Source organism: Nansenia antarctica (assembly GCF_963989245.1).
Source record: "Nansenia antarctica genome assembly, chromosome: 9".
In the NCBI taxonomy this organism is placed as follows: domain Eukaryota; kingdom Metazoa; phylum Chordata; class Actinopteri; order Argentiniformes; family Microstomatidae; genus Nansenia; species Nansenia antarctica.
In genome coordinates, this window is record NC_137679.1 from 43,442,118 (window position 1) to 43,454,264 (window position 12,147).

Sequence of the window (12,147 nt, forward strand, 5' to 3'; positions counted from 1 at the left end):
CACAGTTAGCAGGCTAACCATTGTAGGCTAACCTTGTTGTAGTCACTCATTCATTCCAGGATTTACAAAATAATATTTGCCATTAAGATTTCTATTAATTACCTTTTCTTAACTGCATTATATTTGCTGGGTGACAACAACATAGTGAAACGCGGTCTATAAACAGTTCAAGGTCCTGAATTACATGTACATACGTATATATGTATTAAATGAATCAATCCTATCAATTGAACTCAGTCCGTTACAATATATGTATTATTCAAAATCAAAAATCAAAAGAAATCAAATCTCTCATCAACATATCAAAGTCGACGCTTGGCGCTAACTGACATGAATTCCATCGAATGATCACGTTGTACGTTGCACAACAACACGCCTATTTACGACCAGTAGCCAATCGGCATGAAGCAGGGGAAGTCGTGTCACGTTGTACATTGCACAGCGACACGCCTACTTAACCAGTAGCCAATCACAACGACACGCCTATTGACGACCAGTAGCCAATCGGTGTGAAGCAGGAGATGACCTCCAGGAAGTCGTGTCGCGTCCCGCGCGTAGGTAAATGTTTTTTGAAATCTTGGCGCGGAACTCCGCAGATACATTCCAATGACGACTGCGTTCGAAAACTCGTTCTGAGAGCGCCGGAGCACACACTAGTTTCAAAGTCAAGTGATTTGATTGGACAAGAGGCATTCCACGAGTGCTTATCTGTATTCCGGCGCGAATTTACGAACGCAGCCTGTGTAACTCGGGCGGACTACAGAAATGTAACACACGCTTCACTGATGCTACACACGAATCCTCCATCTGAAATAAAAACGTTGTTGTATTATAAACATAAATACGGGATGACTTGTTAGAATGTGTCTCCGCAGGTTCATGTTTCGCCACGACCTCTAAATGTCAAGTTAATTAGCTCGCTGTGTTAAATAGCATTAACAAACACTACTTAGCCCTGTGGCCTGTGGAATAATCCACAACAACCACACAACACATTAAGCACAAGCTTTAGTAGACAGAGAGTTACATACTGTCATAGTTGTACTATATATATATACATATACATATACATACTATTATATACATCTATACTATATATGACTATCCAGACATACTGTACTGACTGTCATGGTCACTAGTACAGTAGGCATGGGTTCAGTCCAGCGGCTAAGACCTTCCTATTTAGTGATCACTATCACTGTTCAACCAGGATGAACACTGAATACATTAAAACATTAAAACCAGCTTATTTGACTTAGTTTACTTGGTTTACTCACCCAACAGCTCAAGTTAATTCCCAGGTGCCGCTCAAACTCCCCGCTCCTCTCTCACTAGAGCAGCTGGAAATATCCTCAAAGTCTCCATGCAGGACCTCTCTAGAACAAGATCTCTAAAGCTAGGCCTGTTGGATTCTGATCTCAGACTACAGTTAAAAGGGAAATGGAGAATGGCTTGTTCCTTTGCATTCGTGCCTGAGTGAGTTAAAAGTTTATTTGCTGACCATTTGGTTTGTCCCGCCTAACCAAGTCTAACCCCCGCCCAGGCTGTGCACCTCCCCCCGTCCACAGAGCCAACCCCCCGTCCACAGAGCCAACCCCCGCAGCCTGGGGAAACTACGCACAGGCGGAGCCTTGCCTGTGGTGTCACCCCCCCTCCCCCCCGTGGGTGTCACCCCCCTCCTAGGTGGGTGTCATATCAAACAGCCCCAAACTCTAAACATATTGAAATCTACGCCAAAAAAAAAAAAAATTAACTATTGTCTTATTAAGACTAAAAACCCATCTTTTTAATATTGCCTTTAAATGACTATGGGCCGGTTTCACAGACAAGGCTTAAGCCTAGTCCTGGACTAAATCACACTTTCAATGTAAAATCTCCATTGAAGATGCTTTTTAGTCCAGGATTAGGCTTAAGCCTTGTCTGTGAAACCGGCCCTAAATCATTCAGTTATGATTATATAATGATTGGAGCACTTTGAGCTGCAACGTTTGCAGGAAAAGTGCTATACAAATAAAGGTTATTATTATTATTATTATTATTATTATTATTTTGTAATGTTTTATCTATTTACTTCTTATATCTGTTTTTATTCATTGTCATTTTTATTTTCGTACTATGCTCCTCTTGCTGTATTTTAGATAGATAGATAGATAGATAGACTTTATTTGTCATTGCTACAGTACAGGTACCAAACAACGAAATTTAGGAGGGGAGGCTCCCCTGGTGTTTAGGAAAGGAAAAAGAAACACATTTTGGAAAAAGCATAGATGCATAAAATCACAAGAAGGTAAGGAGCTGGTTTACATCAATAGAGGCTATGTACACAATCCACTGTACTATACTGCACAGATAGTCAACTAGGGTTGTCATATTTCACAAGAAAGTATTTTTTCACATTATTTTAAAGTGTCACAGTTTGCAGGCTTGAAAATGTACATGTTTGTGCCTCAGCACTAGCTGCCATACAATCCGTCCGGACTGTCCTGGGCCCAGAACTTAGGCCTTTTCTGTGTTCAGGGCCTTGACGGCCCTGTGGTAGAAGCTGTCCTTCAGTCTGTTTGTCTTAGCGGCCGGGGTCCTGTACCTCCTGTTCGAGGGCAGCTTGACAAAGTGTTCGTGCCCAGGGTGGGTCGGGTCCTTGGAGATCTTGATACATTTAATAATGTATGTAAAGTACTTGCCCCTGTTGTATGACATATGCTATACAAATAAACTTGCCTTGCCTTGTCATCAGAAACTCAACAACATTTAGCAACAAGTCTAGCTAGAAGAGTTCACGTTACTGTATTCATTACACCAAAGCAGCATTATACCGGCTCATAGTTGTCCTGCACATATAATAATTAAGATCTTACATTTCCTTTGAATAATAATATTATTCTCTAGTCTTCCTTCCCCCCTCTGTATCTGTCTGTTTGTGTGTGTCTCTCTCACACACGTACGCAAGCGCGCGCGCGCACACACACACACACACACACACACACACACACACACACACACACACACACACACACACACACACTTGGGGGAAAAAATATAGTTTCTAAAAATCTTACTACAGTAGGCCTACTGGATAGTGGGGGACCCCTGCTGGTGATATTGGGGTATTTCAGAATCAGAATCAGATTTATTTTTTATTGCCAAGTATATTTGCACATACAGGAAATTGACTTGGTGTGGTTGGTGCACAGGAGTTTTGATTTGCAAATACATAGGCCAAGCAATGATCCTGCTTGTAATTGTCAGGGATAGAGCGATAAAGTCTGTGACTTGTTTCCGTCGCTGTCCCTGGTGTTAAAAAACAACAATGTCTAAGCAAAAATAGTTTAAATAGAAAATGGCAAAAGGGGCAATAGAACAACAATTTTATAGGCTGTAGAGTAGAGTAATGTAAAACTAATGTAATGTAATGTGTGTGTGAGTGTGTCTGTGCGTGTGTGTGTATGTGTATGTGCATGTTTATGTTTATGTGCATGTGTGTGCGTGTGCGTGTATGTATGTGTGCGTGTGCATGTGAGTGTGCGTGTGAGTGTGTATGTATGTGTATGTGTGTGCGTGTGACCTCTGGGCCACCCCCCTGCACCCCCGGGCGACGGCCGTGTGTCCCACCCAGGGGCCGAGGTGTGGGGCGCAGGGGTGCAGGGGTTCAGGGCGTGGTGGCGAGACTCCGTCCCCCTCAGGGACAGAGCCTTCAGTGTGGCAGCCCCCCACCCTCTGGAACTCTCTCCCTGATGTTGTTTTTGTTTGTCTGACTGGTCATTTTCTTATTTCTGTAAAGCGTCTTTGGGTTCCCTGAAAGGTGCGATATACATTTAAGTAATTTTTATTTTTATTATTATTAGCTCTGTTAACGTGTAAACTCAGAGCTGCCTAAGGCTATGGGGTCGACTGGGCCTCACTCCAGGGGTTTACTGCGCCACACCTGGGTGGTTTTACTGGAGCTGCAAAGTCCAGATGACTACTAAAGTATCACATCACTCCATTATTTGATCCGTTCCCTCCGTTCGTCCTGCAGCTGAGAGAGAAGGTATGAACAGTTTGAACATATAATAATATAATTATACATCATATTGAACATCTTTCTGTTGCATGTCTTGCTCTTGTTGTTTTGTTTTGTTATCGCATCAGAACGTTTTAGTCATTGTGGTTGTTGTTTTGGTTATAGGGTTAGGGCCGGGGTGGTTATATGACTATGGAGCACAATATGCTGGCACAATGTGACACCGGTCGTCTTACCAGACTTTAGTGATTATTTGCCTACTGCTCACTGTAATACCGTTCACTGTCCCACCATGCACTGTCCATACATTCATGACCTTTGAGCTATGGACAGGTTAGATGCCGAACTGTGTTTTGTTGTCTTAGTAGGCTACTTGTTCTCTGTTAATGAGAATAAAGTTTAATCTAATCTAATCTAATCTAATGGTTAAGAGTGTGTGAAGACTAGAGGCTTGTACTAGGGATGGATTTTTTAAACCGGGATTCCCGCTGCGGGAAACCGTTAACCGTTAATGGTTAACCAGGATTGTTGAGCCGCCTTTTTAAAAAAAAAATAATGCAGGCCTTTTATAGTACTAGCCTACAATACATTCATGTCGAAAACACTGTTGCAACACAATTAGGCTACTTCATAGTTTCACTAATATAAGTGGTCCCTGGAATACGATTTCAATATGATGCAATACATTATTTGTGCATTAAGACATTCATAGACCGAAAGGAAATTCAACCAGCAAACATCATATTCACATCAGCAGCGCAGCGGCAACTTCAAAGAGACAAAGCGGAGATTGCTTATTTATTTATCATAAGTAGCCCAATTGGGCGGTAATACGCCCAATCCGGCAACTCTGTTCCATCATTCTCCGTTCTGAGGAGAGCTACATGTCTTTTTAGACAGTTAATATATTGACAAATTACATTGTTTACAAAAATCACTTTCATAGCATCTTCAACCACACACTTTTATGGCGTTTAATATATAGCAATTTATGACGTTGTGATTAAATGTTAAAAATAAGATTCTTTTTTTGTCCGGTTGTATGACGGTTTTTGCTATTTTTAGAAACCCTGGTTTTCGGTTTAACGGTACAATCGTCCAACCCTAGCCTGTACATTCCTATACCTCACTTGAGAGAGATGCATTCTGACTAGAGGATATGTCTTCATTCATACTTCCTTGCTTTTGATTCAAACAATCAATCTTGACCTTGTATGTAATATGTACTTTCATGTACCTACTTCTGCAAATCTTCTAATAAAGTTTTCAATCAATCAATCAAACCTACGATCTACAGCCAGTCTAAATGTCTCATATCTTGGCTCTTTGTTTTCCCCCAGACCACACTTGGAGTCTTGTGTTCGCTCGCCCTAACTCACCCTAACACGGTGACGAGAAGTCAAAGTCCCGCGGAGCAGCGTTATCAGCTGGCCTCGTCCCCCAACCCTACCTGCCCAGTGCTCCAGTCCAACCCTACCTGTCCAGTGCTCCAGTCCAACCCTACCTGTCCAACCCTACCTGTCCAGTGCTCCAGTCCAACCCTACCTGCCCAGTGCTCCAGTCCAACCCTACCTGTCCAGTGCTCCAGTCCAACCCTACCTGTCCAACCCTACCTGTCCAGTGCTCCAGTCCAACCCTACCTGTCCAGTGCTCCAGTCCAACCCTACCTGTCCAGTGCTCCAGTCCAACCCTACCTGTCCAGTGCTCCAGTCCAACCCTACCTGCCCAGTGCTCCAGTCCAACCCTACCTGTCCAACCCTACCTGTCCAGTACTCCAGTCCAACCCTACCTGTCCAACCCTACCTGTCCAGTACTCCAGTCCAACCCTACCTGTCCAGTGCTCCAGTCCAACCCTACCTGCCCAGTACTCCAGTCCAACCCTACCTGTCCAACCCTACCTGTCCAGTGCTCCAGTCCAACCCTACCTGCCCTGTGCTCCAGTCCAACCCTACCTGCCCAGTACTCCAGCCCAACCCTACCTGTCCAGTACTCCAGTCCAACCCTACCTGCCCTGTGCTCCAGTCCAACCCTACCTGTCCAGTACTCCAGTCCAACCCTACCTGCCCTGTGCTCCAGTCCAACCCTACCTGTCCAACCCTACCTGTCCAGTGCTCCAGTCCAACCCTACCTGTCCAACCCTACCTGTACAGTACTCCAGCCCAACCCTACCTGTCCAACCCTACCTGTACAGTACTCCAGCCCAACCCTACCTGTCCAGTACTCCAGTCCAACCCTACCTGCCCTGTGCTCCAGTCCAACCCTACCTGTCCAACCCTACCTGTCCAGTGCTCCAGTCCAACCCTACCTGTCCAGTGCTCCAGTCCAACCCTACCTGTCCAACCCTACCTGTCCAGTGCTCCAGTCCAACCCTACCTGTCCAGTGCTCCAGTCCAACCCTACCTGTCCAGTGCTCCAGTCCAACCCTACCAGTCCAACCCTACCTGTCCAGTACTCCAGCCCAACCCTACCTGTCCAACCCTACCTGTCCAGTACTCCAGCCCAACCCTACCTGTCCAGTACTCCAGCCCAACCCTACCTGTCCAACCCTACCTGCCCTGTGCTCCAGTCCAACCCTACCTGCCCAGTACTCCTGTCCAACCCTACCTGTCCAACCCTACCTGTCCAGTGCTCCAGTCCAACCCTACCTGTCCAGTACTCCAGTCCAACCCTACCTGTCCAACCCTACCTGCCCAGTGCTCCAGTCCAACCCTACCTGTCCAACCCTACCTGTACAGTACTCCAGCCCAACCCTACCTGTCCAACCCTACCTGTCCAGTACTCCAGTCCAACCCTACCTGTCCAGTACTCCAGTCCAACCCTACCTGTCCAGTACTCCAGTCCAACCCTACCTGTCCAACCCTACCTGCCCAGTACTCCTGTCCAACCCTACCTGCCCAGTACTCCTGTCCAACCCTACCTGTCCAGTGCTCCAGTCCAACCCTACCTGTCCAGTACTCCAGCCCAACCCTACCTGTCCAACCCTACCTGCCCTGTGCTCCAGTCCAACCCTACCTGCCCAGTACTCCTGTCCAACCCTACCTGTCCAACCCTACCTGTCCAGTGCTCCAGTCCAACCCTACCTGTCCAGTACTCCAGTCCAACCCTACCTGTCCAACCCTACCTGCCCAGTGCTCCAGTCCAACCCTACCTGTCCAACCCTACCTGTACAGTACTCCAGCCCAACCCTACCTGTCCAACCCTACCTGTCCAGTACTCCAGTCCAACCCTACCTGTCCAGTACTCCAGTCCAACCCTACCTGTCCAGTACTCCAGTCCAACCCTACCTGTCCAACCCTACCTGCCCAGTACTCCTGTCCAACCCTACCTGCCCAGTACTCCTGTCCAACCCTACCTGTCCAGTGCTCCAGTCCAACCCTACCTGCCCAGTGCTCCAGCCCAACCCTACCTGTCCAACCCTACCTGTCCAACCCTACCTGCCCAACCCTACCTGTTGGCTGCAGGTGGCTGCAGCAATGGCCACAGCGGACCGTCCAGGTAAACTGTTAATGTCAAAACTGAACCACTTTGGTACCAATCATAAACCTGGACACAAGCTTATATAAGTATTTGAGAGTTAATTAATTAGAATTGTCTAACCATGATTTAATAATTGATGTTACTCTCATGAACTGTTGTTATGTTATGATATAAATGTAGGTTTCAGAAATGACACCAGTTAGTGTTTAGCCTAATGAAAACACATTGAAATACAGTGCCCTGTGTAAGTAATGGGACAGTGCCCTGTGTAAGTAATGGGATTTCAAATCAATCATTTACTACGGTGAACGTAGAGATTATCAGCCTGTATTTGACGGTATTGGTGTACATATTTGTTTCACCATTCAGAAATTACACCACTTTTTGCATAGTCCCCCTATTTCAATTACAGATTCATGAAATGTCAAAATTAAGCACTCATGTTTAGTATTTGGTCCTTTGCATGCAATAACTGCCTGAAGTCTGTGACCCATTGACCCCACCAGACGCTGGGTATCTTCTCTGGTGATGCACTGCCAGGCCTGTACTGTAACCATGGTGATGCTCTGCCAGGCCTGTACTGTAACCATGGTGATGCTCTGCCAGGCCTGTACTGTAACCATGGTGATGCTCTGCCAGGCCTGTACTGTAACCATGGTGATGCTCTGCCAGGCCTGTACTGTAACCATGGTGATGCTCTGCCAGGCCTGTACTGTAACCATGGTGATGCTCTGCCAGGCCTGTACTGCATGATTAAGTGTTCCCTTAATTGTTTTGAGCAGTGTATGAAGATGCACTGGCCAACTGTAGTGTGATGCACCCTGTATCATACCATATGCTTCTGCTCAGCTGATTATTATACTGCACAGAGGCCTCCCTCCATCTCTCAGAGATGAGGATTGTGCTGCTGGGGTGGAAAAAAGCGGGAAAGAGATCAGTAGGAAACACCATCCTGGGAAGAGAGCAGTTCAACCTGAGGAAAGCTACTGATGAGTGTGTGAATAGAGAGGGAGAAGTAGCAGGGAGGCAGGTCACTGTGGTCGACACTACAGGTTGGTGGTCAAGTCACACCGTCGAGAGGACTCCTGAGCAGGTTAAACAGGAGATTGTGCGCAGTGTGTCTCTGTGTCCTCCAGGATCTCACACTCTCCTCCTGGTCATAAGGTTGGATGCTTCATTCTCAGAGAAAGAGAGAAGATCAGTAGAGGAACACCTGAAGCTTCTCAGTGAGAGAGTCTGGAGTCACACTATCGTGCTGTTCACCTTTGGGGACAGTCTGGGAGACACAACCATTGAGCAGCATTGCAGATTGAACAAATATGTTTGTCCAATAAACATGCCATTTCAGGACAGTTAACCATGAACATGTGTGTTCAGCCAGACACAACCGCAATTTTAAATAGGAACACACACAGAGGGAAAAATGTTTCCTCTCTCTCTCTCTCTCTCTCTCTCTCTCTCTCTCTCTCTCTCTCTCTCTCTCTCTCTCTCTCTCTACCAGGTGGCTCCATCCATCTCTCAGAGCTGAGGATTGTCCTGGTGGGGCCGAGACTAGCAGGGAAGAGTTCAGCAGGAAACACCATCCTGGGCAGAGAGGAGTTTGACCTGAGGACAACTGCTCAGTGTGTGAAGAGACAGGGAGAAGTAGCAGGGAGGCAGGTCACTGTGGTCGACACTCCAGGCTGGTGTAGTCATTTCTCTGTAGAGAACACTTCTGAGCTGGTTAAACAAGAGATTGTGAGCAGTGTGTCTCTGTGTCCTCCAGGACCTCACACTCTCCTCCTGGTCATAAAGGTGGGTGATTCAATCACTGAGAAAAACAGAAGATCAATAAAGGGACACCTGGAGCTTCTTAGTGAGGGAGTGTGGAGTCACACTATAGTGCTGTTCACGCATGGGGACAGTCTGGGAGACACAACCATTGAGCAGCACATTGAGACAGAAGGGAAGGCTCTCATGTGGCTTATTGATAAATGTGGGAAGTCTGAGAACAGGTATCATGTCTTCAACAATGAGAACAGGGGTGATAGCACTCAGGTCACAGAGCTGCTGGAGAAGATAGAGGAGATGGTGACAGGAAACAGTCTCCTCAGATTGCATTATGACAGAGAGACGAAACAAGAGTGGAGAAAACACAATGAAGAGAGAGCAAAACAGAGGCAGGAGAAGGTGAAGACACAGAGAGCGATCCACCAAACATTCATAGGTGAGATAATTATTAATTATGATTAAAGTGTTATGAAGGAAACATTGTTATTAGATCACTGTGATGTCATAGACAGTGTAGAGTTGAGTTCTGAGGCACCAGGTTAGCAGACGCCTTATTCCAAAGCGACTTACAATCAATGCATTTGACTTAGTAAGTGATCTAGTCTTCTATCCACCAGTCGTAGCAGGAAGAGTAATCTAGCTCAGGCCAAAGGCTATTGGCAGTCGTTGTGTGTGTTTTTTTCTCTCGTAGACACTGGAGGAACAGTACAAGGGGGTAGTATCTCGGCTACAGGAGTTCTAGGAGTACATTGTTGATGTTAAAAATACTTTAATTTCAGCATTCAGTTTCCCTGTGGAACCAATAGGGTTCACCTTAATGAATTAAGTCCATTGTCACAACTGTTTCTAATGACCTATCAACAACTAGGTTTAGATGATCTGAATGATCTCTCTCTCTCTCTCTCTCTCTCTCTCTCTCTCTCTCTCTCTCTCTCTCTCTCTCTCTCTCTCAGGTGACAGTGACTCCCAGTCAGAGTTGAGGATTGTGATGCTAGGGTGGACAGGAGCAGAGAAGAGGAAAGCAGGAAACACCATCCTGGGCAGAGAGGAGTTTGACCTGGGGAAGGCAGCTCCTCAGTGTATGAAGAGACAGGGAGACGTAGCAGGGAGGCAGGTCACTGTGGTCGACACTCCAGGCTGGAGGAGTAATCACCCTGTAGAGAAGACTCCTAAGATGGTTAGACAGGAGATTGTGCGTAGTGTGTCTCTGTGTCCTCCAGGACCTCACACTCTCCTCCTGGTCATACCAGGGGATGTTTCATTCAAAGACAATGAGGCAAATGCTGCAGAGGCACACCTGGAGCTTCTTAGTGAGGGAGTGTGGAGGCACACTATAGTGCTGTTCATCCATGGGGACTGTCTGGGAGACTTTGCCATTGAGCAGCACATTGAGAGTGAAGGGAAGGCCCTCCAGAGGCTTGTTGAAAAATGTGGGAACAGGTATCATGTCCTCAATGATAAGAACAGGGGTGACGGCACTCAGGTCACAGAGCTGCTGGAGAAGATAGATGAGATGGTAGCAGCAGTGAATAGTAGAGATGTGTTTTTTATTTTATTTTATTTTCCAGATTTTATCCCTTTTTTCACCCAATTTGGTAGCCAATTGAACCCAACCTAGCATCCAATTATCCCCTGCCTATTGCGAGGGATCCGCCGCACGCCCCCGAGACTAGCTGACTGGCTCCTCGAGCCCAGCACCGTTATTCCAGCACCAGACGGGGGCGCTGTTGCGCGACGGATCCTTGTCCGGAACTACTCCTATACCCCCCTCGGGAGCGGCCGCCCAATATGCCGTTCCCCGTGTGTGCCCTGGCCATATCCGGGTCTGGCGAGCCGGGATACGAACCCCGGCCCCGGTGGGCAACATGCACTAGTGGCCAGTGCTTAGACCGCTACACCACCGCGGGGCAGAGATGTGTTTTATCCTGAAAGCAAACGAGAAATGGATGGGAGTCTTGAGGCAGGGTTGAAGATCCCTTCACCGGTACCTAGAAAAGCTGACAGCATTAGGTTGCCTCCACACAGTGAGTATGCTTCAACTAACTAACCTTCCTGAATGAAGATCATACATGTCTCTAGCATACACCATTACAATATTTTTTTGAATATTCTCAGTTGGCAATAGATCATATATCAGGAAGACCTTGCTTTCCAACATCATGCTAGCTTCCTCACAACTTGTTGTTGTTGTTGTACAGTGAGTGGAGGCAGCAGAGCAGAGACAGGGTATGGTTCTGAGCTGGTATCTGAGGGTGGATCAGCGGCTGGGTCATCAAGAGGAGCTGGCAGCATGAAACGTCCTGCTCCAAGCAGTGAGTGTGGTTCTCTGATGTGTCTTCTAGGAGTATAATGGTTATCTATAGCAGACAGTAACAATAGTAACAGCAACAGTGGTCTGTCCTAAATCACACATCGTACAAACATTTGATCTGAATTTTGTCTCAGTTGACATCGAACTTTCATCATGTATATACATACATACATGCATGATGTAGTGCTTCCAGTGTGCCAGCAAAGCTTTCCCAGAATCTGATCTGTTGTTGTTGTTGTTGTTGTTGTTGTTGTTGTTGAATAGCGACTGAGGCTGGATCAGGGGAGGAGCCCAAGAGAAGGAAGAAGGGATGGTTCGACAGCTTCTGTGGCCAACAGTAAACCGCGCTGAGAGCTGTAGATGGGGCTGACTGTGACTCCCCCTCTGAGCCTGGTTCCTCTCAAGGTTTCTTCCAACCAGGCAGTTTTTCCTTCACACTGTGCCCTAGTTTTTCCCTCCACTGGGGAGTTTTTCGCTGGGGTTCTGCAGTTGGCTGTTAGTTTATATTGTTCATGTTTTTTTTATTAGTTATAAGTTATTTTTTTACTTACTTTTACAGTCCCACTCATATTTGTAATTTTTATTGGAC

At 46.5% G+C, this 12,147-nt stretch overlaps 1 protein-coding gene across 1 annotated transcript in view; it reads right to left on the minus strand.

Annotated features, from left to right (window-relative positions):
- The window catches only part of e2f8 (E2F transcription factor 8), a gene marked incomplete at its 3' end in the record, with an annotated part of 9,967 nt that extends 9,845 nt beyond the window's left edge, over window positions 1-122 (minus strand). Inside the window, 1 exon segment of the mRNA XM_080539806.1 lies at window positions 103-122.
- Window positions 123-12,147: the final 12,025 nt, after the last annotated feature.